Raw genomic sequence first — 27652 nt, forward strand, 5'->3', positions numbered from 1 at the left:
TTTCGTTTAAAAGTTTAAATAGCCATTAAAACAGAATGCTCAGTCAAATACATCACATCGGTTCAAATCATCGTAAAACACATAAAAGTAATACAAATATCTTCTATAACGTTACATTTCATGAGTAATCTACAAAATAATGAAGATCCATTTAATGTGCCTATTTTTTATTAATTTAAACCAAAGCGATAGAAGCGATTTTTTATTAATAATAGCACATGAAAGTGATTTACTGAGCTTTGGCGAATGATCCTCCTATCCCCTCCCAACCATCAAATACATGTGATATTGGGAAACATTTTAATTTATGTCTGCCTATCAATCTGTCTGTCCACATGATGTCTTTAAAACGAAATGACCTAAATACATGAAATCTTGCAAGAACCTTCATTTCTGTATGAGGATCCCTGAGTTCGACAATGGTGTATGCCATTGCATGGAATGTGGCTAAGTGTTGGCAAATATTTTTACATCGGTCTTACGTGTAACCATTATGGACCGATTTATGGCAAACGATAATATAGCAAAATAAATAAATTTGTAAACGGTCCTGGTATACTCATAAGAGATTTTAACATGTGACATATTAACACATGTAGTTTATTCGTACAGTAAAACGAAAAATAATAAAACCAATGTTAAAAGTCGATAATAACATTTTATTTCAGCGTACTGAACAATTTACTTTTACAATTTTGTTACAGTTCCTCCCTACATCACGGAAACTTTCATTATTTTAACACTGCTACGAATCTAAACCAAATGAAATAAATATGAATGTATCATGCACCAATATATATCGAGAAGTATTTAATTCGTAGAATTTAAATTTTGCATGAAACTTTATTTATACTTAGACAAGAATGAGCTGATAGTCTAACCATGGAAGTTGGCTGAAAAATGAAAATGAAATGAAAAATTCTTTATTTTTACAGGCAAAGTTTGGGCCGCATGGCCCTTTCTTACACTTAACCTGTAACCTGTTCTTGGCTGGACTTCATTGAAAGTCTATTGCTCAGTAGGCTGACACCATTTTCTATTGTCTTCTGTGGGGGGGGGGGGATAAATATTTCTTCTTTCTATGATAGCCTGCCTGTCTATCTGCCCAGGGCATCTTAAGATTGAAATGAGCTAAATAATTTAAATTGTTCATGCAATATTAGCGAAGCCTGTTACGCAACACGTGGTTTGGCGTATTCCTACCGTGTTATACGATTAAAAAGGGAAAAGAGTTGTGTCTTAACTCTACAGTGGCTTTGGAATTTCAACTTGTATCAATTTAATGCCAACCACAATCAAATATTAAAAATATTAAGATGGTGCACTGGCTAGTACTGTTATAGGGTCCCTCCTATAAATATTCCCTTATTTGGGATATTTTAAATGGCGATTTTTTTGTTTATTCATCTAAATGTGAGCTCACAGCTGTTTAAGTAATAAGAAACAAAAAGGCAGAGCGGACTGGGAGAAGAAATTATGGGAAGGAACTTTACAATGACGAATATGAAATAAAAGATACGACAAAAACTGAGGTAATCCCGTTACCTTTAATCGCATTAAGTTCATAAAACTGATACTTTAGGGGACTATCAAAAGGATGCTCAAGAGGTAAACCTACATACGTATCGCTGAAGAGGCTCAGGTAACGGAACAGTACCATGACGATGACGTGGTAGTAATGACAGTGCCTCAGTTAGAATACATTATCCCGGGACCCACCTGGGACTGGGCACGAACACGGGATACGGTCGCCAGATGCGCATCCTTGCTTCGGTAATCAGGGCTCGGGAGCCACTAGTCCGCTACACCTCGCTCACTATTAGTATAACTGTCCTAGTACAGGCTACAGGCAGAGGCCCTGGAATGTGGTGTAGTCGGTGGTACAGTTACAATTATATGGTAGGTGTTTCTAGCCAGAAGCCTGTTTTTTACTACCAAGAAATAGTTCAGTAGAAATTTGACCAAGTGAGAGACAGGTTTTGGGATTTTGGACTGATTATAGGGATGGTAGCGGTTGCACACCTTAGACTTAATTCAGGAGCCACAACCACAATTACATTATTCATTAGGGGAAATTTGGGGTTGACTAATTCTTATATTTTTTGTATTGAAGAAAGGATTAGAGCGTTTAAAAATATGAACCAAATCTTCAAGTAACGGTTTATGGACTTGATTTCTTTCTTTCTGCCACCTTGATTATTCCTCACCGCGTTGACATATATTAATTAATTTCTGTTATCATGTGATGGTGAATAGTATAAGCAATTAGGGATTGCGGTTAGACCTAAGTAGGTTCACACTCACACACGCAGAACCACATACACAAGTGCAGGGTATTAGGTCTGGCCACATATCCGCCCTGTTAGTCACTTAGTGCATTTCCTCAATCAAATCAAGATTTTGTTATTTTTTATTTTATTCTGAAGTGATTGGTATGTATAGATTGTAAACATGATAACGAGACAAATTATGGCAAATAAAGCACCTACTATACTGAAATTGTTGCAGAGTATTCCTTAGTCGTGGGTCTAAGATGTTACTGATAACCCGGTTAGTGACATTTGTAAAACAGCAGCCCATTGCTGGTCCTAACCCCCAACCTTGTACGCACGTGAGTGTGAGGGTACGTGCGTGCGAGGCGACTATTCCTTCAGCCGCGATCACTAACTGCTAATACAATTTAATTGCTAATATGAACTAGATAGAGTAGCCCGCACGAAAATAGTCACTTCGACTCGATCCCTCTATAACCCGCGTCCAACACTGTTGCCAGTTTTACGTATTTAATGAAAATAACTGACCAGTCTTAACATCTGATGCAGTAAGCAAACATCATCAGTTGTTACCGTAACAAATATCCGTTTGAGTGATTTCATTCATCTGTTTTATAAATAACACGTAAATCATGCAGATATATGTGACAACGACCACGAATTTGGGGACAGACAGTTAGTGGTCAGCAGCGATATGGCAACACTGCATCATCGGATTATTTTCGTGCAGGTTATAGTAGTGAATTCATTTCCACTATCTTACATACGTGGCGCCCTCTCTGAGAGATCCTGGTATAGCGCTCCAGCCGTAAAAAAAATTACGAAACTTAAACACATAAAATATACACAAGTAACGAAAAACACCGCATTAAAATTAGCAATTTAAATTGTGTCTACTCATTTCTGTTGTAATCACATCAAGCTTTTTATATTAAAAAGAATGAGGTATTTACTGGAAAACTATGTAATTAGACTAAATTACAACTATTCTGACATTGCCTCGCAAGTGTCACAACTCAAAACGCGGGCTCGTTTTTCGTTGAACTAACAACAACTATCTAAGGGAGTTTCGCCAAGTCTTCCGTCTTGGGATTTGTGGAAGAAACTAACGAAAATGTACTTCCCAGGAGGGTTGAACCCACAGTGGGTACAGCAAAAATCGATGTGTCACTTAAATAGGGCAACCATATGGATGTACAGGAGCAGCACATCACTAACCGCAAATGTCGAGATTCTGGGACGCAAGGGTAATTCGATAGGTCTAGTCTACTGAGGGAGATGACTATTGGAGTAGGTGGGGTTTGTTCCCTAAGAGTCATAGGTTCTTGCCAGCCTAAACATAAAGGTGTGCCACTCCCTGCTTGCTTTGACTGGAGAGGCTGGTTCAGAGCTGGTTTCTCCTTCTTCCGAGGGGACAAGACTTAAGATTAGTGCCCTAAACGTTTCCTCATGAATCCGGACAGGAGGCAGCCCCTGCTCCCAACCTTTCCCATCCAAAATATCCTGTCACTCCGGAAGCAGCGCAAAGGCCCTTATAGGACTAGGTGCAATTATCTAAGCTTCTAAAGGAACAACAGTGAAAATGTATCATCATTAGTAAAATTATACTCCTGTCAGAGAATTAAATTTATTTCGGAAGGTCTCAAATGGTCCCTTTAATACTCCTTTGAATGGAAAACTTTGTCAAACTCGTGATTGGCTAGATTGAAAACATTATACTACTTGTGTTCCCAAAACCATTCTTCTAGAAACAAAATCAAACTATTATTCCGTCGTCCACTTGAAATCCAACGTTCTTTGCATAACTCTTAGTATGTATAAACTGCTAAATCCTAGAAGGGGTTAAATAAAGAGTAAGTGAAGGCTTTTAAACGAAAATCACAAGGAACGTTAGACAATACATTCTATACAAACATTCTATAGACTTCGTTATTGTTTTAAAGGTCTAGTAAAAGTAAAATTGATAGAGACTCCTTATAGAACATCCATCGCCCAGCTTGTGAGCAGATATTCACTATTTAGCGCAAAGATGTTGTTGGAAATACTACTACTACTATTTACTACTTTACTCCAGAGACTATGAAGGTAGCAACAGTATAATTTGCAGTGAGCGACAATAATTATGTAGGCGTCGCTGATCGTGACCACTCTAGGAGTTCGCGGCTAGTTTCGTGTGAAGCCGTAGCTTCGTCGAGATTAGTACGTTGGCAGTTTCCTAACAAGGCAAATAACTCATAAGTTTGCATCCTGTGATGAGAATAGTTGAAAATCCTATGTAGGTTCAACTCAGGGCGAATTTTAAACAATAAAAGACTCCAAGAACTTAGCCAGGAACAATTTGGGGAGGGGGGTCCAGACAACTGATATATTTTCCCGTAGTGGGCGGAGAAATAGTAAGACCATTTTGTTCCTTGACCCGTTTCTTTGTTGAGAATGATCTTTCAGCAGTACATGTCAGTAATACTGAATTATTTAAATAATAATAATTGCCCGCTAAAAAAGTTATTGAAAAATTTAAAAATTTTGGAAAGGTGGTCCGGAATACTTGACCCCCTCGCTGGCTACGTCCTTTAAAGACACATTGAAAAGCTTCTTTCACAAATCAGTGAAGATCATTCCAGATAAAATGAAAGAACTAAATCTGGACATGGATGAGTTCACGTGTTTAGCCATATTTTCTCTTTTATCATTTGTGGCACTTAACTCTTTTAACCCAAGTCCACTCAAATTTGATGTTTTATGCTCTAACGAAGGCTGAAACATATAGCACTTACTAAAGCTCTCTTGTACTCAGGTTTATTTGCCCTACTTTTGTGTTAGGTATAACGCTCTAAACCACCAGTTTTAATGAAGGTAACAAAATAATGCACCCTTGCTAATTAAATTTTTAGCCACTAAAAGAAATCTTTTAATCCATTTTTATTTTGTTTTTGAATTATACTAAAACCATTTTTATTTAGGAATGTGGTGCCAGAAAAAAAGAGTCTTCAATTTGATTACTTCTGTGGTGCCTACATAATTTGAAGTAAGTGAAAAATCAAACATTGAAATTCTTTCAGCAAGCATTCGATATAGCTCAAACCTGGTAGCTAAATTGTGATTGTTTGTATTATCAGTAGGTTCTTATCCACGATCAGCAACTTCTTTTTCTCTTAGGACTCTAAAATAAACCATCCCTTTGGAGATGGAAGATATGTAATTGGTGAATATTTTACTGGATTTTTCCTCTTAGAACTCGAAAAGAAGCCATCCCTTTGGAGATGGAAGAGATGTAATTGGTGAATATTTTACTGGATTTTTCCTCTTAGAACTCGAAAAGAACTCATCTCTATGAAGTTAGAAGAGAAGTAACAAAACTAGCTGTAATGGTAACAATTAAAAAGTCATTAATAGTTGGAAAAAGTATTTTCAAACCATTGCAGTGAAAATTATAATTTTCTTTATTTCAACAAAGTTGTTCACTTTCCTAGACAATCTTAGGTCAGCAACACAAGATATTGGTCCTTCAGCAAGGTCAGGATACGGAACGTGGATCTCTCCATGACTGTGCACTTGTAACACCGTAATGACTATGGTGAAGCAGAACAACCTGCAGTAGAGCTATGATTTTGTGGGCGTCGATACCAGGTCGTGATAGTTCCTGGAGATTGGAGGCGTTGTTCCTGGATGACTTGTCACTCCTGGCGTAACAAGTCAGGGTCCGTTACTTACACTGGGATGGCAGGGATCCTTTCACGCCATCTGATCATTATTCTGGAATTCCAACGGTTAACCTACTTGTTTTAATGCAGCTTTGTGTTCTTTTAGTTTAGTATGCTACAGTGATTCAATGGTAGAGTCTACTATGGCATGCGCTTTTCAAAAATTAAGATATTTGATTCTCATCCATTGTACCTCAATATGGATAACATGATTTTATTTAAAAAATAAATTTTTATCATTGCTTCAGAGTAAGGTTATACAAGGTGTAAATCAACGGTAATATTCTAAAAGGTAATATAGGTCAGATAACACAATCATCCCAGACCTTACACAGGTTGACTGCGTTACTTATTTATTATTATTATTATTATTATTATAAGTGCTAATTACAAACCAAAATTATCGTAATAAAAGTGGCTTAATTTTTAAGACATCGTTACGTTTCTGAACTCACAAAACGTCAATTCCAAAAAAATATTTTACGCAATATTACTTAAAAGAAATGAAATGTCTAAATCATTTTTAACTGAAACAAATTTATATTATTACTTAATAAAAAGTTCCAAATCGGTTGATTGCCATATTTACCGTCTCGTAATATTAAAATAGTTTCAGAGTTAAAAGTATTTCAAGTATTTTTAATGGGCTTATAACATTTTTACTAGAATAAAGAACTGTTCTTATCACCAATTAGCAATAATGCAATTATTGTGGAGTTGCAATTCACCCTCTACGTACGTGTTTTGACTAAAATATAATATTTCAATAAATGTCAAGAATTATTTTATTTTTATATTGAAATTTTTATTTTCTTTGTTAGTTGTAATAATGCTGAATTTAAGTTATTAAAAATATTTTCTAATTAAATAAATTTCAGTTTTACGAGAAAATAGTGTAGGCAATCAAATGGTTTCGAACTGAACCTGGTTTACTAAAAGTTTTAATTTATCTCAGGGGGGAAATAGTTAAGTAAATTATATTTAAGTAGCAATATACCAAGTAATAGTCAACTATAATAACTGCATTTTGATTTTACCGACAGTAAACAATACTATTTTACACAAATTTGAACATTTTATTTTTTTTAAACATTATAATTATTATTTAATTTGAACTTACGGTCTTTTCTAAAAACAATCAAAAGAACGAAGGAACTGGGCTGTTTTAATAGAAAGTATTTATCCATATTGTCTTTGACAGTAATGAACATTTCGATAGTTTGTGTTACACGATAACCAAACTATACGCTTGTATGATGGCATGCCGGCAATGTACGTATGACGTCTGTAACTCTGCCAAATTGAGCAGCTGGCCTAGCTTTTGGGTAACGGAACAGCTCCAAAGTCATCACATTTACAGCTAGGCCACATGCCCTTGACTCACATTTTTTTATTTTACAAGTTTAAAATAATTATACTGGTTAAAGTGGTCCTGTTATAAACATGATGTTCAGCTGTACACCTACTTTGCTATAAAGGCTTTAAGAGGTTATGATCCCTTATGGTTAAAAGAATTATTTAAATTGAGGCAACTACTGGAAAACCTAGTGACCATTTGAATACTAAAACTAATTGATTTAATTATCATGTTTAAACAAGATTTAAACTTTGGTTGTGTTTCCAACTGTGCAATATCACAGAGTAATAAGGTATAAACCTTATGCAATATGCTTCTTTCGTTACATTTTTTTGTGTTTTAAGTTGATTCATATTCACATATTCCAACAGCTGTTTTGTAAAGAGTCGATATCATTATTCCATAAATGGAAGGGTAATCTTATATTATTATATTTTCAATTCTCTAGTTACTAATAGTATTTACCAGTTCTACGTCGTATTACTAATTTGAGAAAAGATGAGAGTAGATAAACCTCACCACCCCCCACCCACCACCCCGAGAGGACGCCTTTTCTTATACACCTACCAAAAGGGTCGGATTATTTATGGACAACTTCTATGTACTTGAACCATAACTTTAAGATACAGTTAAATGGATTTCAGATATGGAAATAAACAAATTATACTGTAATGCTCTCTACTCTTGCGTTGTCTGAGTTTATGTTAGAACGCGTAAAATTTGTCATGCCTATTTATATAAGTATAACCTAACGTAGAACTAAATAAATTATTTGCACCGGTTTATGAGTGAGGCCATTTAAGAAATCTATAACGATTTCTATGTGATTGAGTATTTCTGATTTCCAAGAAACTCTTATTTTGTGAGCTGTTTTTGCAAAATAAATCTCGTAATCAGTCTCAAATATTTCTTAAAAATTTAAAATGGTAAATTCGTATTATTTAGAAATCATAAGCAAGAATTAATCACAATTCTGACATAGAAATTGTTAACTTTGATGACAACAACAACGACAAAAAACACAGAATCAAGAAGTTAGCAATGACGCTCATGCACAATCAATCAATCAATCATCTGTTGTGTAAATTATCAGACACCGATACTTGATAAAATAGTTTTTATAGATTAGTTTTTTTAATGAAGCTTTTAAGTAGAACTATTAAAAATACGAAATCGATTAGTAAAAAACGCGGCCAACTTGGCATTCTAGCTTATTATATCAGCTAATTTTGTAAAGCGAATTTCGAAATACAGCGGAAATATTTTAGAATAAGGGTTTGTTTATTCGACGTACTGCTGTTACTAATTGTTCACGCATTATGGACAGCGACAGCAAAAAACTCGCTAGCCTTGAGGTTATACCTAATTGTTGAATGTATTGTTTACGAAATGTGGAAGAGCTTGAGAGATAACGATCAATTTTGGATTCATTTTTTGCAATGTCCGTGGGAACAATAGATTGGGTGAGGGTTCAGTTGTTTTGATTTTAATACGTGCTGTCACGCTAATGTTTTAGTAAAAATTATGTAAATTACAGAGAACGTTCCACATTATACGAGCTGCTTTAAAATTTCCACACGCCGTCCAAGATTTCCTGGTATTCGCTATTGCCATTGGCTACTTTTGTCATTGTATTTAACCTCGCGAAACGATCGAAATATGTCCTTGTAACACAAAATTGCGAATATTGGCATGTTACATAGTTTGTTCTATGTTTATTATACTGTAGGTAGGTTACAATTCCAAAACTAGGTTTAACGCTTTTTGTGATTATTTTATGGCTGTTCTTAATTATTAAATTTACTGAGTTATAAATTCTTATCCGTGTTATTCAGTGATACAAATGTCAAACCATCATTCAAGTCATAAATAAGGTCATATATTATATTACAAATGAAAGCTCATAAAATTTGTTTATACATAAGGTAGGGATATATATCTATATACGCTAATGTTGCATGCAAAGGTTCAAGCTTATAGCTAATTTCCTTCTTAAGATTTTTCATCCCGTTGACAGGCAAAAGAGAAATTGTGCCAGCCAAATCTCATTAAAGACATCTTGCGGAAAGTTCATACTCATCATAACATGCCATATAATTGGACTCAGTTTGTTTACAAATTTATTTATTCTGCGATTTTATCGTAACCATCATAGTTTCCTATTAGACCAATGTAAAATGTGTTCGCTGACGCTCAGCAAAATCCCATGGAGTGACATCCACCATCATTGAAGTCAATGTTAGAAATGAATAATCGAATTAGCATATAATATAAGGCTCGTGAGTTAGGTGATGGTGCAGTAATTTGAAATCAACGTATACAATACTTTGGTTATCGTACTTGTATAAATGCAGTACTGTATATTGTATATGGAGGTTTATTACTGTTACGTCCCGGTTTAACTAGGGATTCAAGTCATTAACTTGAGTTAAGTTCGCATGGAAATCCTATTACACAAATAATTCGATTATATCTTAATAGGCCCTACGTTCTTATTTTCCAATCATGGTGTAATGGTTTTTAAGTAAAAATAACGTCTACAATAGAAAATAATTTTGTATTACCCGTTATTAAACAATTTGGAAAGGAGGCAGAATAAAATCAAAATAAAACACTAACAGTTCTTATTAATATTATGAATTAATTTCAGTACATAGATAGCTGAGAACGAGTATTTTGTAGCAAAGCAGTTTGCATATAGTTGCATATTATCGTTTATTTCAGGAATAAATTGTATTTATATTGGGTGTTTTTATATCTAACGATAAAGTACTGAGTATTGTACAGCGTATCATACAATTGAAGAACACGATCAAAAATATCTTGAGAGACTTATACAATTTTTCAAATCTCATATTTGTTTCCTGATCTAATCCATATCACTATTTACCATTAAAGTGAGACCAAAATTACAAACAACTTTTGTAGTAATTCAACAACAAAAGTCATTACGTGAAAAAATGTTTTGCCAATTAATGGAAACACGAAAATCTTAGTTAAAAAAACAAACAATTAAACATTACATTCTGCTTTCTCATTATGTTGACTGGTTAATAACAAGTATATTTTGGAATCATTGAACATTATCTGAAACATAACCTAAAAACTGTTTACAACTTAGTTGTAAAAAAATTATGATTTGCGTTGTAAATTATAATAAATGAAAGATACATTGTAAATGGTCTTGTGTTGTAAAAACTAACAATTACGTAATTAAATTTTTGAATGGTACTTACGCTGTAATCACGAATTAGCACACAGAGAGTATCCAGGGCAGAACACGATACGGACACGGAACGCGGGAACGGAGGCACTCGCGCAGTAGCTCAGACGGTGGCGGTGCTGGACTGAATAGGATCGGGGGATCTGAGAGTAGGCCATCAGGTGGGGGAACGGTGGACCCTACTTTCTCCCATAACATCCCGCCTTCCTGCCCAAGCCGTGACGTAACCGCACCTGTCCTGAGGCGAGCCTCCCTCGGGAGTCAGGTGGGAGCGGAGGGGTGACAAGCGAAGTTGGGAATGGTCAGGGTAAAAGGACCTGGGAGTCAGGTTCAACTGTGAGAAGTAAGGCCGTTACAAAAACATAGATTCGTTTAATATGAAACTTCATAATTTATTGTGGACATTGTTTTATCGTTGCTTTAAACAATAAAAATGTAATCCGGAGAGATTACACGTTATGGAATACGATAGAATCCTCGTTGCGTTTTGTGGCATTTTCATTTTAGTTTATAACACATTTCTTTCACGACTAATTCCAGTATGACCGCTGGATTTAAAAGATAAGCAGCCCTAAGTAACAGATACCAGGGTGGAATAACGGCAAGAATACACAATAATTTTGGTAATCACCTTCAAAAAATAGTTAAATTGATTTTAAGTGTTCTCTAAGTTTTATACGGACATTTCATGCTTAACATGACTCGAAAGACTTATAAAAACAGATCCTTAAATTTATTAAGCTTTTTTAGGTTGGATACACGAATCAAAATCTGAAATGTCCTACGTAGTGAAACGCGTTAAATATAATAGGACTTTAACTAGTGGATAACGTCTCTTATTCGAGGAATAAAATTTCTTGTTTAAATCTTTAGAGCTGGGATCCCCAAAATTGTGATCATCGGCCTTTGGGATATACGTAAATATTCTTACGGTGACTAACTATATTTGGAGATGAAGAATGGAAAATTTTTAATATCCAAAATAGTGTAAAATAATTTCAATCGTAGATACTGGGATGGTTTAATGTTTAGATTCCGATTCTCTGCCGTGAATTAGATATACGAGATGTTAGTGTAGCTCGAGTTAGTGTTAAAAATGTTGCCAATACAAGAGTTACTTATCCATTTAGTAACGGCCTAAGCAAGAGTTTAGAAAACTGTCCCCCAGCGGTGCTCCATTAAATTGTAATTTTAGCAGGAAACATGCGCCTGGGAATCCACGATTGCACCGTGAGGCCACGACGATCCTTACCAGCAGCGTGGCACTGATAGAATGATGGGTAAAAGCGATCATATAATGGTAATCTTAATGGTGGAATATAGATCGTAAAGAAAAAGCAACTTCACAACACTCTTTTCACGGGCTGTAAATTGACCAGTGATCAACAGATTGTGTGACTTGGACAGTGTAATCACAAGCAAGCTACAATGGACAAACTCTTTGATCTTCCCTCATATCAGTACGAGACGTAGCAACTTGTAACAGATTTAGGGATGTAGGTAGGACCCGGATACCACTTAGTGTTACTGGATACTATCCAATACCTGGCAGAGTCTAGGGGAAGCCAATTCTTTGAGGCTTTCGTCAAGAGATCTCTGCTTCACTTCGAATTCATAATCGAGATCTGTTCAGTTAGCCCACAATCATATCTATTAATCCTCAACAGGAATATGAACGACTAGATGAAGATGTCATCTCATTGTCCAGAGCTAAGCCGGTTGACATGTCAGTGCCCTCGGGTGATTGATTCAGGTACACCGTGGTCGCATCAACCGATGTGAACGTGGATGCAAGATAGCAGTCAAGATCTTGTCTGATGCAGGTCTTTGGCATAGGAACAGTGGTCCGAGACTAAATAAGGACGATGGAAGACCGATATGGTCTGTAAAAAAATGCGAACGTCACGTCGCTTCGAGTAGTTCTTTGGCCATAGCGGGAATTGTGGTGAACCTCAGTGGAAAACTCTACCTGTAGGAGAAGCAAACACTTTTGTTGAGGGATTTGCATACAGTTAAGTTAATGTTGCAGCAAGGCCAATAGCACCATCTTCTCGCCGCGCATCATCATTGTCGCAGGACCTGGTTGTCCCGGAGGGCGGAGTTCTTGGTGAGTTGATACATTCTGGGCAGCACAGACAATTCACACGAAGGTATCTCCGAAATTTCCCGTATAGTTCTTCCTAGTTGGAATGAAATTACCACCAGAATGTTGCAGAGTTTTGTGCGGAATTACCTAACCCGTTCACTCCCAACTCGAGTGGGAGTTGAGAGAACTATACGTAACTGTTATGAATTGCAGTTGTTATACTTCATTAATCTATATTCCATTATCTCTTCTCTTATCTATAGCTTATCTTATCCAGTTCCGTTTCTGTTCCTGGAAATGAAACTAAAACTTTGAACACTGCACTGAACTTACAATGTACAATTTCAAGATTTCTGGTCAAAGAGATTGCATTTCTGAAACCAAGTTCACAATAACTTCCCGCTGTAATATTGTTAATATTTTACTCCAAGCCGATAGGCATATACAGTACTTCTTCACAGAATAGTAAAACTGAACACCAAAAGGTGAGCTTGTATCAGAATGTAATTTTTAATTGTTTTCAGGAACCTCATTAATCAACCTGACATCAACTTGAGATAGGGTACTCAAAGTTAGTTTTTCGGTGTTAGTGTATTCTCAAGTTGTCCAATCACGTGGTATCATCCAGTGAATATCCCTACTTATAGAGTCAATTCAGTTCTGAATTTTCAGTACATGAAGATTCCGATAAAGTCAGAGTAAAGCAGGTTATGTCCTGGATACTACTCTCTGGATTCTTATTTTAAATTGTGCTGACTGTTTTTTACGCAGTTGTGAAATTCATACCAAGTGCCTTTATAAGAAAACTAGCAGTTACCCGCGATTTCGCTCACAATTTCTTAGGCTTTGTACATGTAGTATAAGCAATTCTGGTTCGAGTGAATTATATTTCCGACGTAAATGTTCAATTTGCCTTATTGCCACGATGAAGAAAATCTGTCAGTGTATATGTTTGCCAATTGCAATAATTTATTCCAGTCCTAATATTTTTTGAATCATAGTGTTTTTTATTTTGCCTAGTTGTCAAAAGACAACTAACATGGGTTTTGTAACAGTTTTAAAATTGATATTAAAAGTTATATAATAACGTTGTCTTTTATATCTGCATTACAATACTGATCGAGCACTGGATACTTAATATGTTGCTAAAATGTACAGCTAAAATTATATTTTTATTAACACTTCTAATTTTCTTATCCGATTACTTTATTTCTCTGTGCTCAACACCGGTTGCAGAACAGGTTGAAATTTGAAGTGTTGTTACTATTATTCTATGCTTCCACACTATAAAATATAAACACATTAAATAGCGGTTAAATTAATTAACATTGGGGTTATGCTGTCAAAAAACAATATTTACTCAGAAGAGTTAATTGAATTTAACATGGTATTTCAATCAATAATATTTGTTTGCTGTAATGTAATTTTAGAGACCAAGATGGGATTTTACGTACCTTTGGAGCCAATGGGCCTATATTTTGACCAGGAACCCTAAGAATGTTTATGTAAAATTTCAGAACAATCGGTTTAATAGTTTACACGTGAAAGCGTAACAAACATACAAAAACACTTTCACATTTATAACATTATAAGGATGAAATCCCACTTAAAACTTGTTCCTGATTCTCAGATTGGTCTACACGCCCTTCTGAGCTCAGTGTTTCCATGAGATGATGATACTACTGTACTTGTCTAAAAATTGATAGAAATCAAATTATCGCTGAAAAAAACCAGCTGAGAATTCTATCACAGAAATGTATGATTGGTTTTGAATGCTTTAACTGATTGCCTTGGCCATGGTTTGAAATTGAATATTCGCATTTATAATAATATTAGGATAAACCTAGCAGGAAGATGACGAGCTACTTTGAAGATGGAACGATTATTTGTATAATGAATGTCACCATTTATTGACTTTTTTATTGTTAGCACGAAAGTCAGCTGAAGATAAATTCATGGTAGTCACGTGCGAGGAGCAGTGTGGGTCGCGATTACAACTGAATGTCCTGTGGAGACTGGGGAGTGAATCAGGAAGAGGTGTAGAGGTTGATGAAGGTCGAAGGACACAGGATATCTTATTAGCCGAGATGGCGATGATTGAAGCGTGCCAATTGCGTAGCTGTCATCAATATTTCATCAACATTTCATTAAGCCCATAAACATGTTTTGCTCGTCCGACTTCATCCTATACGAAGTTATACTTGGAGAACAAACGAAGTTATTATGTGGAACGAGGATACCATCAGACGACAGCGTTTTCAATTGAAGGTCTCAGAAGATTCCGTTCCAAACCATAAAATGACAAATAAAATAACAAGACATACCGTACTTTTACTAAAAAATATTAAATCAAATTGAACATTTCATAGCATTTCTGGTTTTAAAACGTTTTTATTGACTCTCTTGTGTGCGTGTTAGATGCAAAAATATGGTCACCGGGAGTGCCAAACGTGCAACAGTTGAGAGATATCAGTTATTTGATGTTCCTCGCTTGTGCAAGCGTACCTTTAAAGTGGTCGTGCTCGCTTATGCATTGACGGATTTCGTTTAAACAAGTACAGTTGGAATTCTAATAAAATTGCTCAAATAGTTGTCATGGAAAGTCTTTAAAAATAGTTTGTTTTTGTTATTTGAATTCATTTAAAAAACAGATATTGCTTTTTATGCCTTATTTTTCGTATGTGTTGATTTAGTTAAGCATTAACTTTTTAAACTTCGTTTCTCTTCGGAATTAAATTCTCTAAAAGTTTTGGATAAAACGTTTGCGTGTTTATTATCCATTTAATGAAGTTAATGTACTGATATCTTAGAAATGAGTGGTCTAAAAGGTCTGGGACGCGTTTTTTTTCCATTTTTTAGTTCTTCTTACATAAAATCCAATAAATCTAACAACTATCTTTACACCGTAAAAAGAGCAGTTTCGCTTTATTTCCGTCCTTTCCTAGACAATCGGGCGAAATCTTTCGCTAGCGGTAGCTTGCTAACAAAGCGTTTCCGGAAATATGTTTATATGAACTTTTTTCATTATTTTGATGAGAGGAAACCGTCCGAGAAGTTTGTCGTGTTACTCGTGGGACACCCTGTATACCGTTTTATATTATAGAGTATTAGTCTAGGATTCGTGAGCCAGTTTGCATGGTTAAGAGTACAACGTATTTCTTTGTAATCGATAGAGGAACTCTTCTAAGAAATAAATCTATAAGCATTCGCCCTACATCAGACAACTATATAAAGAGATCAAGTTGCCACTGTATTACCCTGTATATTATGGTTAACTGACGCTGATTTAAATCTACGTTGTGTTTGTGTGTCTGGCTTTTGGTTTTAAGTGTGCCAAGCTGAAGAAAATATAATCTAATTTGGACCCTCAGCAAACAGCGCGGCTGATAATCAAATTCTTTCATATGGGAAATTCCTCTATTAATTGCAGGAAAAGCAGGTGTCGTAGTTATACAATGCAAATCGGCTCTCCGCTCTTGGACTGATATAACATATGCATAATTATGGCAATGAGAGATGTCAGAATAAGGAAATTAGTAAACAGACTATACTGTGAACCAACATATGTGTCGACATTTCTCTGTTGGATTACTTGATTTAATGAAAATCCTGAAGATTTAAAAGATGTAACAACCTTTAATGTCGTCATCATAGGAAGCTAAATTTGTTAACCGTGGTTGTTGATAGTCGAAGAGTAGATCCCATGTTTAAGTAGTCCTATACAAAAGTAGTCTAAATTTAAAAGAGTCATTTCGATCGATTATTTGATCAGAGATAAAGAAAAACTGATTAAGATAAGGTTGTTATTTTTCTGTAAGTATATAGATTTATAACTACATTAGGGACTACCAGAGAGTGCAGTTGAAGGAGGAGCCTAATTGGGGCGTAACCTTGGAGCAGCCAAAGAGGCTGAGTTAACAGGCGGCAGTTGACCTGTTGTGTCGCTTGCACTCTTTAATAACTCCTACTGTAGTGGAAACATGTTTTTAATGAAGCATAAATGGGGAATGCCATTTAAAAAATATATATTACATAATTAAAAATAACTTAGAAATATTACTCGTTTTTCGTAAACGCTTTGCTTATTGTATGGCAAGTGCTGATTCGTCCTGCTGCAGCAAGTAATACAGTCTTTTGTTTTAAGTTTATTGCAGACCATACACATTTTATAGCGTACTTCACAGCCTGTGTGGACGCTTGCGTGAGCGCGCCAAATATTACAAAATAAACCATTTGTAGAGGACCAAGGAGAGAGGACAATTTTATTTCACCTCTAGCAGGACTTCTCGGACTCAGAGAAAGATATTCCCTTCTCCATACTCTGGAGATTGATGTAGCGCCATAAACGATGTGATTATCTCCCGGATTTCCCACGTGTGAAAGTTGCTCACAACTTCGTCGAATTACAGCGTTAATTTCCGCTTCCTGTTCGTATATTAGGCCAGTTCCGGGACAGCTTCTCGGGACAATATTGTGCGAATTTGAGTGTTCTGATCACCAAAGGGAACTAACAGTTATGATTGCACGAATAGCCGCAGGGGGCGGCTGCAGTTGTCGGAAAATGCCACGCTGCTCTGTACTCTGTTCGGTGAGCAGTGACCTCTGAATAATTACGAAACCTTGCCGAACCTACCGCTCTCGAATGAATACTCACAGCCGCAATGCCGGGGTTATCTTGTCAATCATAGATTATAATCTTTCAGGGGTCATGGTTCTCTTAACAGATTATAGCTGTGTTGAGACTGACTACTTGTACTATGGTCTTAGGATGGACCTATTTTTGAAGATGTAACCGTTTATTTCATACCTTGTGTCATCAAGAGGTCCTACTAGCTGACTTCGTAAGGTGACAGGTCATTATAGGTCGTCCCAGCTGTTGCTTAAAGTTACTATATACTAGACTGGACACAGTTACAGCTTACCAAAAATCCAAAAGAAAGAAAGGATAACAGGATTTCGGACATTTGCCATCGTTATGTGTTTCAAAAGGTATAACACAAAGGTTCAAGGATTGGAATGTATCCTAGTCAACAGGTAGGGAAGGTGTTAGTACATACAAGATAAAGAACAGAAAGCAGAAAGAAGGGAAAGAAAAATTTTCAAACATGCCCAAAACGTGCTTGGAGTCCAGTCCATGCGTTGTCACCGCATGTTAAGTATCGTACTTTCGCTTGTGCCGGTGTGATGTGTGATTGTGATTCTCGTACTCGTGACTTGTGCACGGGATTTACATTCTGCGCAGTGATAACGCCGGGACTGGACTTCAAGCAGCTTTTGGGTACGTTTGGACCCTTTTCTTCTCTTATTTTCTTCTTTCTGTTCTTTATTTATGTAAGTTCTACGAGTAACATCTCCCCCACCTGATGAGGAGGATAAATTCCAATCCTCGAAACGTTGTGTTATGCCTTTTGTACCATATAACGATGGCAAATGTCTGAAACACTGTTATCTTTTCATTCACTGTTTACTTCCATCGTCAATAACAAACTTTAAACAAAGAACAAAAGTACGAGACGGTTTCAATGGTTATCTTATGGGCTATCCAAGAATTACTAAAGCTATATCAGGGATCCTGGTATGTACTGGTCAGTAGCACTTTTTCCCCTTGATTCTATGATGTACTTAGAACTAACAAGGTAGGATTACGCCACATTATGTGTCGCTAAACAAGATTCGCTGAGGTTGCAAGCAAAATTTCATACCTATAACTCAGTTCATTCTTAAGATGTTACAAAAAACGATTACAAAGCAGTGATCAAGGAATCAAACTTCCGATTTGCTAGACAGGATACAACAATGTAAGAGTGCGCTGAGATCCATTCTTGTCACCGACTTTTAACATTAAATCTCCATTATATTATTTTTCCCCCTTTACTCTATGAATATAAAAAGTTACATGTTCAAATCTCAAATGATTTTACTCTCTTTACACATTTATTTATGCTGCTATTTCCTCAATAACGCCATGGTTACTAATAAGACCAATGTAAAAATATTCGTTAACGTTCAGCCAAATCAAATCAATTGAACCTTCATGGTGCAATTGAATTGACATTTTTAAATCCATATACAATTTTCTATTGAAATATCAATGAAAAGTTTCAGCCTCTAAAGTGATAGGCTTCGCTAAAGCTCAGCCAACCAGTCGTGCAATAAACACCTCCCATGAAGCTACTGTAGTTTTTTACAAGCTTGGTTTATGGTACACACATTTTTCTTTTACCTATTTTCGTATCACATAACGGTACCCACTGGTTGTAAAGTGACAAAAATTGTAGGCACAGTAACAAAACCGTTGTCGTTCCATCATTTCATTTTTTAAGGGACTGTCTATTTTCTTACAATGAAGCCTCAAGAGCCTTTTCATCCTGGAAATGTATCGTAAGTTTACCAATTTAAAGTTTCAGCAGTACTACAAACCACCGAAAACATCCGATCAAGTCGTCTTGGAAGAATTCACCACCCTTGTACAACCTTGTGCATAATGCTCCCTTGTCAAAGTCAAAGAGCAGATGTTCAGCAGTTTCCTCCTGCTCGTCACACAATATTCAGACCCTCCCAAAAATCCTAATTTTGTGAAGATGTTTCCTCAGGTGCCTTAATCGAACCCACAACCTGAGAAGGTACCGCTAGGTAGCGGTAGGTACTTGAGGCGAGGTGACTCATACCAGCATACTCATCCTTACTTACGTAGATCCGGATGCAGTGTCCACCTTCTCTCCCATTTCGAGACAGCCTTAAAGGATTCATATGTCGGTCCATCTTACTACAATAACGTCCTTATCCACATCACTGGCATGGTCATGTGATCCTCTTCCTTGTGATTTAATTTTATTTATTGTATAGAAAAGGGCACCTTCAGGTGCGACTATCTTTGGAATAATTATTTATTTGCTCTGGAGCTAAAATCAAAGAACTCTAAAGATTCTTAATACTACATGTCTTTGGCTCTAAAGGGTTAAAACATTGAACACCTGACAATTTATTTATTCGTAATGACAACTCTTTTTTTAATCAGCTTTTCTATTTCACTATTTAAATTTGCTTTGAACCAATGTACTGAGAAAAATACACAATATTTTAACATTTCTCTCATTTACAATTAGTAATAAAAATAGCCTTGATGCATTTCCACAACCTCTAGAGACCAATTTTCTACGATCTACGTACGAAAGTGTCTGAAACTCCTTCAACAACATGACACAGGATACACCCAGTTCAAGGCAGGTCCACGCGACGCACGCAAACGCACCCTGCATACAAAACAAGTGTTATTAAAATGAGTTTTGCAACTGGCGTGTCGTCAGCGCCTTTCAGCCATTACGCACTGCCAGCCTTCAGAGTGGAAAGTAGGCAGCCTCGGCATCAAGAAAGGTGATAGCAAACACGAGTATCGCGAGTAACTAAAGTTATTACCTACTGGGAGCACACAAGAGTGGAACAGAAATATGCGAGTATTGGTTCTATCACGTGACGACTTGCTGTCCTGCTACTCGAGGTTCAAGAAAGATGATAGCAAACACGAGTATCGCGAGTAACTACAGTTATTGTCAACTGGCACACAAGAGTGGAACAGAAAAACGCGAGTATCGGCTCTAGCACGTGAGGTAGTGCGCTTTTCGAAGGTCAAGAAAGGTGAAAAAAAAAACACGAGTATCGCGAGTATCTACAGTTATTGTTGACTTGAAGCACACAAGCGTGGAACAGAAACACGCAAGTATCGGCTCTAGCACGTGGCGTTGTGTTGTCCTGCTACTCGAAGGTCAAGAAAGGTGATAACAAACACGAGTATCACGAGTAACTACAGTAGTTGTAAACTGGGAGCACACAAGCGCGGAACAGAAAAACGCGAGTATCGGCTCTAGCACGTGAGGTAGTGCGTCCTGCTACTCAAAGGTCAAGAAAGGTGAAAACAAACATGAGTATCTTTCGAGTAACTACAGTCTTGCCAACTTGGAGCACACAAGCGTGGAACAGAAACACGCAAGTATCGGCTCTAGCACGAAGGCCAGACAGGCGGTGGTGACATTTGACCACGGTTTCTTGGAGAGTGGATACTGTCGTTATAGTAAATGCATATGCCAAAGATTCCTGTGCTCGTGTCTGCGAAGGAAAAGTTCGCCCAGCAACAAGCAGCGAGGCAGTAACAAGATAACAGTCTGGGAGGCGAAAGCCAATCTGCATTGTATAACAACACAATCTAATTCTTCGTGAAATCGACAGAGACGTTTCCCTAAAGAAATCAATCCAGGCACGCTAGCTTTGGCGGGAGTCGAAATGGAAGTGCAACGAAGGGGATAAAATACCAAATATTGTTTTCCCAGTTCACACGTTTTAGTTTATATATAAAAGCAATATAAATAATAGTACATGAGCATTAGAAAAAAGGTAAAGAAATCTTGAAATTATCATGAAAGTCGTCGTTATGAGATTCTTTCTGTCGTAGGCAGACGCTCATATAACTTTTATTCACCTGTGTTAATATGGTTTACTCATTCTTGCACACTTACATATTTATGAGTAGTGATATATTTGATGCAATCTGTGAAGCCATTTGTTTCTGAAAGACATCTTAATCGTCTATACTGAATCGATAATCAAAAATTGTGTGTAAACTTGGCATAATATCTATATTTTGAATTTCAAAACTAACATAAACCTACTCCCCACTGACATTTGAATATTGCGTCTAAAATATCACGGAGATATCATTAATGGAGAGAAAGCCTGAAAATAATAATTTACAATTCAATTTATGAAAATAATAACCGTCTTCAACACATTCCATTGTTATTATTGCGCATATAGTTTACTTAGAAAATACATTTTTTTACTTAGAAAAATTACATTTTTGTTTTAGTTGGAATATGCTTCAACACCTTCATTGTGACCATTGGTAATATACCAACTTCAGGACAATGGGGTAAGTTGCGTCCACCGCAGTAAATTACTACCCCTATGTCAACTACTATCATGCATCCTTAACTACAGATTACGTTGTTAAAGTGCTGGTATTACAGTGTAGGTAGTATACAGTTTGCATTTGAACATAACAATGACGAAAGCGTTAGGTAAGTTTAATTACAGAAGGCACCAGTGAAGATTTCAAGTAATTTACTGTGCCTACTTGATCAACAAAACTGTCAATGTGTGAACGTGATGAAGGCTTCCTGATATTATGTACTTTAAATTGGCTTCCCTGAAATCGTTGTCTGGAAAGTTTACAATGGCTGAAGAATAACACCTGTCCCACAAACGGTGTTGTACAAGACACAACAAGACATTCTACCCGGAGAACAAACGAGCGCAGCTATTTACAGTGATGGAGATACAATATTGATTAGGAATGGAAAAGTCGAAATAATTCTTATTCTGAAGAGTAAGCAAATAGGAGAATACAGCGAAAAAGAAACAGGAATCAAGAACCCACTGTATTTTATCAGGTTTACAGAGAGCTTATACGCGCTCTTTCCAAGAACTATAACAGAGGATAGAAAACAGGATGTCCTTTTACTGCAGTAATCTATTCCTAAATATCATAAATGTATGTGCTTCTTATACGAGATTCTTCTGATTATCTTAAAAATATATGATGCGAAATTACTGTGAACAATCGTAAAAATTCTTTTTATAAACTTATTGGTTGGGCGTTGGAGAAACTTATCACTCCATTTCTTTCGTCTGTCAATCTGTATCTGGAAATCGAACTGACATGCAGACTTGAAGTTTTGCATGGAGCTTCACTTCCACATAGGCAACACTGAGTTCGACGATGGTGCATGTAAGTCCATGGGGTTTGGCTGAGCGTTAGCTAATGTTTTTACCTTGGTCCTACGGGTACCTATAATGGCAATTAGAAAATAGCAGAATCAATACTTTATAAACAAACTAAGTACAATCACATGGGATTTAAACCTGTGACATTTTTATTCGTAGAGTAAAAAGAAAAAAATGAATGGAAAGTCAATGTTAAAAGTTGGTGACAAGATTTGAATTCGGCACACTCTTGTGCTATAGTACCCTTCTTAGCTCACCGGAATTTTTCTTATTTGAACACTCCTATGAAATCTAAATTAATTAACAAAATTGTGAATATATCATGTGGAAATATATCTCGAGAGAGACATCGGCTGTGACTTTAAATTTAGCACGAATTTTAATTTCTATATACAAAATAATGGGTTTTATGATAGTGCACATCCAACCATGAAATTTGGATGAACGTCATTGAAAGCCTTTCACTCACTATGCTCTCAACAACATTAATTCTCTTTTTTCTACCGGAGAACGTAACAATATTTCTGTTTTATATATATATATATATATATATATATATATATATATATATATATATATATATATATCGAGAGAGATATCGGCTGTAAACTTTAAATGTAGCATGAATTTTAATTTCTACATAGAAAATAATGGGTTTTGTGACAGTGTTTATCCAACCATAAAATTTGAATGAACGTCATTGAAAGCCTATCACTCACTATGCTCTGAACACAACACAATTTCTCTTTTGTCTACGGGGGAATGTAACAATTTCTGTTATAGTCGACTTTCTGTATATTTGTCCCCAGGACACCTCTAGAATGAAATGAGCTATAGGTTTGAAATGTCGTAAGCAGCCTCAGCTGCATTCGTGGTTCAGCACAGGCCTACCTAGCATTCCAGAAATGGGGTTCTTTCTTTAACCGTGAGGAACCTACTTTCAAGTCTTTAAGAATATTCTATGAATAGTTCTGGCACAGACGGTCACACGGACGGATAACAACAAGGTTTTAATCAGGCCCTGTTGTGTCCTTAATACATAATTGATTGCGTCAAATATGTCCATGTACGTTTCATAATTATTATAAGACTTCAAATTGCAGCACTGGTGTTCACTAATAAAGGACCACGGACTCAAGTTTAGGGCTCTGCCCCAGTTTCCATCCGGTTTTCATACAAATTTGCTTTATCTTAATGTCACTTTGTTTTGTATTTTTTTTTGCAAATTTTTGTGGTTCGCTCTCCGAATTCAGGACTCCAGCAAACTGACCTTTAAATTTGAGTACTTAATTATTCGAAAGTGGATCTGCAGATGGGAATATCTTCTAATGACCATCACTTATCTCATGAGAGCTTAATGTGTCATTTAAAAAGAGAGGCGTCTCTGCATCATTCATATGCTGCGGAGAACTGCGAGCTGTATTGCGGTTTGCGTTCATAATGTATAATTATGCTCAGGATATTTTGTTTTCAATTTGGACTGTTATTAACCATGCTCAGTGTACTTAAGATGACTTAATCAATGAGTGAGATAATCTCTTTCGATTTCATAGTTCAAGAACAGTAACAAATAAATATAGCAATTATTGTAGATCAGTAGGATTAATTTTATCTTAGTAACAGGAACCAAGCACAACTATTGAAATATATTACATATTAAGCCTAGAATAGAAATCAATCATCCTCCGTACTATTTTTTTTTTTTTTTTTTTTTTTTTAGGGTGGGGTCAAAATGGAAGAGTACTTAAGGGAGAAGGGAAGAGAAGGGTTAAAATTATTTTCAACGGGTTTCTCTCAGATCGTATTTTTGATAGCTTGACACACTTGTAACCTATCGTAAGATAGATAAATAAATGTTAAATCAGCATCAACCATAATGCTAGATTAAATCCATAAATACAGAACCTCAAAGACGTGGAAGGTCAGTTTTAACTGCACCAAGCTAGAAAAAATATTTTTCCATATTTTTTTAACCATTTTAAACACTAAGTATCTCAAATTTTTCCAATTCTTTGCGTATTGTTTACGGCTGTTCTAAATAATTGCAGATCTAAAACGCATTTTTTGTGATAATTTTAACTAGTGATAAATATTATAAAGTTTAAACCTCTAACAAAAAAGTATCTAATGTTTAATAAATAGTTTACTGGACGACATTCATTTAATTGTATTTTTCTATGTTTGGCTGAGCGTTAGCGATGAATTTCATTTATGTCTGTCTGTCCACACGCTATCTCAATACTGTCAAATAGACATTAAATGAGATAAAATTATTAACATACGTTATTAGAAAATTAACACCAATAAACAATAAACGTTAATAATATCACTCACTGCATATAATAAATATTAGGGCGTAGTGTAACCTAGACAATCACAACAATAATTGTATAGTTTATGCGATTTATATAAGCAGCAATGTACTCTATTTGTTTGTGAATAATTATTAATGCATTTTGCAGCACACTTCTGCCGTTCCAAACACTGTAAATGACGCAGAGAAACAAGTTTTTAGATTTTAAAATATTTCTAAAATAAAGATATTACGTCCAGAATATTATTTTGTTTCCTGTAGTGTCAAAGACCTATAAAAATATTGTATATCTAGCCATATCTGAGGAAAAAGCACAGAAAGTTTACGGAAAATGGGAGTGAGAACGCCTTCAAGTTTGTAATACTAAACGTGTACACCGCTGTGCGTATTAAATTATGGAGGACTGTCACATCTACAGTATAGTCGAGGAGCCTAGTGCCAATGTGCGTTTATGATCACACAATGGTTCCTTCACATCCATAGAAACATTTATTTCATGGAAGACATCGTCAGCCGCGCTAATTTTGGTGGAGATCAAAATAGGAGGGTATCGAAAGGGTTAAAACATTAATCCCTGTTTTACTTAGTTTGATACGGACCGTTGCACACAAACAATACTTATACAGTATCAAAGTCAGACAACTGGATAAAGAGTATGAACACCATCACTTTCATTGACCCCTGATTTAAAATCAATTTACTTGTCCGGCAGTTGGTTTTGTGTGAAGCTAAGAAAAATATGATCTGAAAAACAAATTCATATATAGTTTCATATTGTAGACCGTTTTGATACCCTCCCATTTTGAATCCCCACTAAAATTCCCGCGGCAGGCGACCGATTTCTTTCTTGGGAAAATTCTCTCTACCGACTTCAAGAAAAACCAAGTTGTGTGCTTTTATTATACAAATTGGCTCGAAGGCTGTGTGGATGGTCGGAGCATGTATATGTATACTTAAGTTCAAAATTTTCTATTACAACTTTGTTGTCTGTTTGTTAAGGAGACGTCAATTTTTCCAATTTTTACTGTTTATATTCTTTATAGTTTTTTTATTTTATGAATGGTTTGGTATACAATACTTATATATATCAATGTAATAAGCCACGTAAATAAATTTTACGCCGTCATATGGCACATTGTTGATTTTTCCATTTTTTATTCTTATATGATTGAATTTGGTTGGTGTAGAACTCCGCCTTCCTTATCAAAATTGGGAGTTATGTAGGTCAATTAGGAGTCGATATCCTTGCCAGGATGTTCAACGCGAAGCCTCCCACGCTGACCCTAAATCTGGCGAGCGTTTAACCTGGTATTCAATGCAAATATAATTTAGAGACAAGGTAAGGAGTACGCCACACCACGTGTCATGTAGCAGGCTTCGCTGAGGTTGCTTTCAGACTGTCAAATGTATGGCTCATTCCATTCTCGATAAGTTCTGCGGACAGATAGGATAAGGACAATCGGATAGAATTTGTACATCCTCTCCGGCAGGAAAAGAGAAACTGTGCCGGTTTACTGAGTCATAGCCTTCAATAACGCTCAGCCAAATTCCATGGTGGACATGAATCATCATAGAAAACATTCTTGTTTATGTAGAAATAAAGTTTCACACTAAATTTAAAATAAACAGATGACATATTACTCGATATGTCTTGCCACATAATGCAATGTCATTGAAAAAAATTAGATATCTGGAGCAAAAAAGTTTGTGACAAAAGAGTTCAAAATGAACTCTTTACATAGTTTCGACATCGTCAGATTCCAGACGCTGCACTAACATGAAAGTGAACAGGAGCTAAACTTGACATTCACATAGAATCAACCCTTCCCACCATAACTAAGTTATTTTTAATTTCTAATTACAAAGATGTCTAAAATTTCTAAATCCTCATAAAACCTTGTGGATGTATCAAAATTGTTTATATTTTTCAGGGAAGTCATCTTAAAAAATAATAATACAATCATTAAAATAAAACCCAACAAATAATCGAGTACATCAAATCAGTCATCGAATTCCGATTTTTATATCGATGAATTACTTACAGATCGTGCTGACTGAAGCCAGTCATTTATACTTTGTAGTATCTTACAATAAATGGTGTCACGGGAACGAAAATTATAGAGTTAAGACTCTTTTCACCCTTCCCACCATAGCAACTAAAATTATCTTTAATTTCTAATTACTACAATTTTGAAACTCTTATTAAACCTTGTGAAAGTATCAAATTGTTTATATTTTTCAGGGAAGTCATCTTAAAAGGGAAATAATTCAATCATTAAAATAAAACCCAACAAATAATCGAGTACATCAAATCAGTTATCCAATTCCGATTTTTATATCGATGGATTACTTACAGATCGTGCTGACTGAAGCCAGTCATTTATAGTTTGTAGTATCTTACAATAAATGGTGTCACGGGAACGAAAATTATAGACGTAGATTCTTTTCACCCTTCCCACCATAGCCAACTAAAGTTATCTTTAATTTCAAATTACTAAAATTTTGAAACTCTTATTAAACATCGTGAATGTATCAAGTTTTTTTATAATTTTCAGGGAAGTCATCTTAAAAATAATAATACAGTCATTAAAAGAAACCCCAACAAATAATCGAGTACATCAAATCAGTTATCGAATTTCGATTTTTATATCGATGGATTACTACAGATCGCGTTAACTGGAGCCAGTCGTTTATACTTTGTAGTATCTTACAATAAATGGTGTCACGGGAACGAAAATTATAGACGTAGACTCTTTTCACCCTTCCCACCATAGCCAACTAAAGTTATCTTTAATTTCAAATTACTAAAATTTTGAAACTCTTATTAAACATCGTGAATGTATCAAGTTTTTTATAATTTTCAGGGAAGTCATCTTAAAAATAATAATACAGTCATTAAAAGAAACCCCAACAAATAATCG

General features: G+C 35.8%; 1 protein-coding gene across 1 annotated transcript in view; it reads right to left on the reverse strand.

Moving 5' to 3' along the window:
• Positions 1-10693, reverse strand: part of LOC124366159 (patched domain-containing protein 3) — a 108991-nt gene extending 98298 nt beyond the window's left edge. The window contains exon 1 of the mRNA XM_046822500.1: positions 10568-10693. The gene's annotated coding sequence lies outside the window, so the exon portion shown is untranslated. The remainder of the gene's footprint in view (positions 1-10567) is intronic.
• Positions 10694-27652: the final 16959 nt, after the last annotated feature.

Source organism: Homalodisca vitripennis, chromosome 7 (genome assembly GCF_021130785.1).
Source record: "Homalodisca vitripennis isolate AUS2020 chromosome 7, UT_GWSS_2.1, whole genome shotgun sequence".
NCBI lineage: Eukaryota > Metazoa > Arthropoda > Insecta > Hemiptera > Cicadellidae > Homalodisca > Homalodisca vitripennis.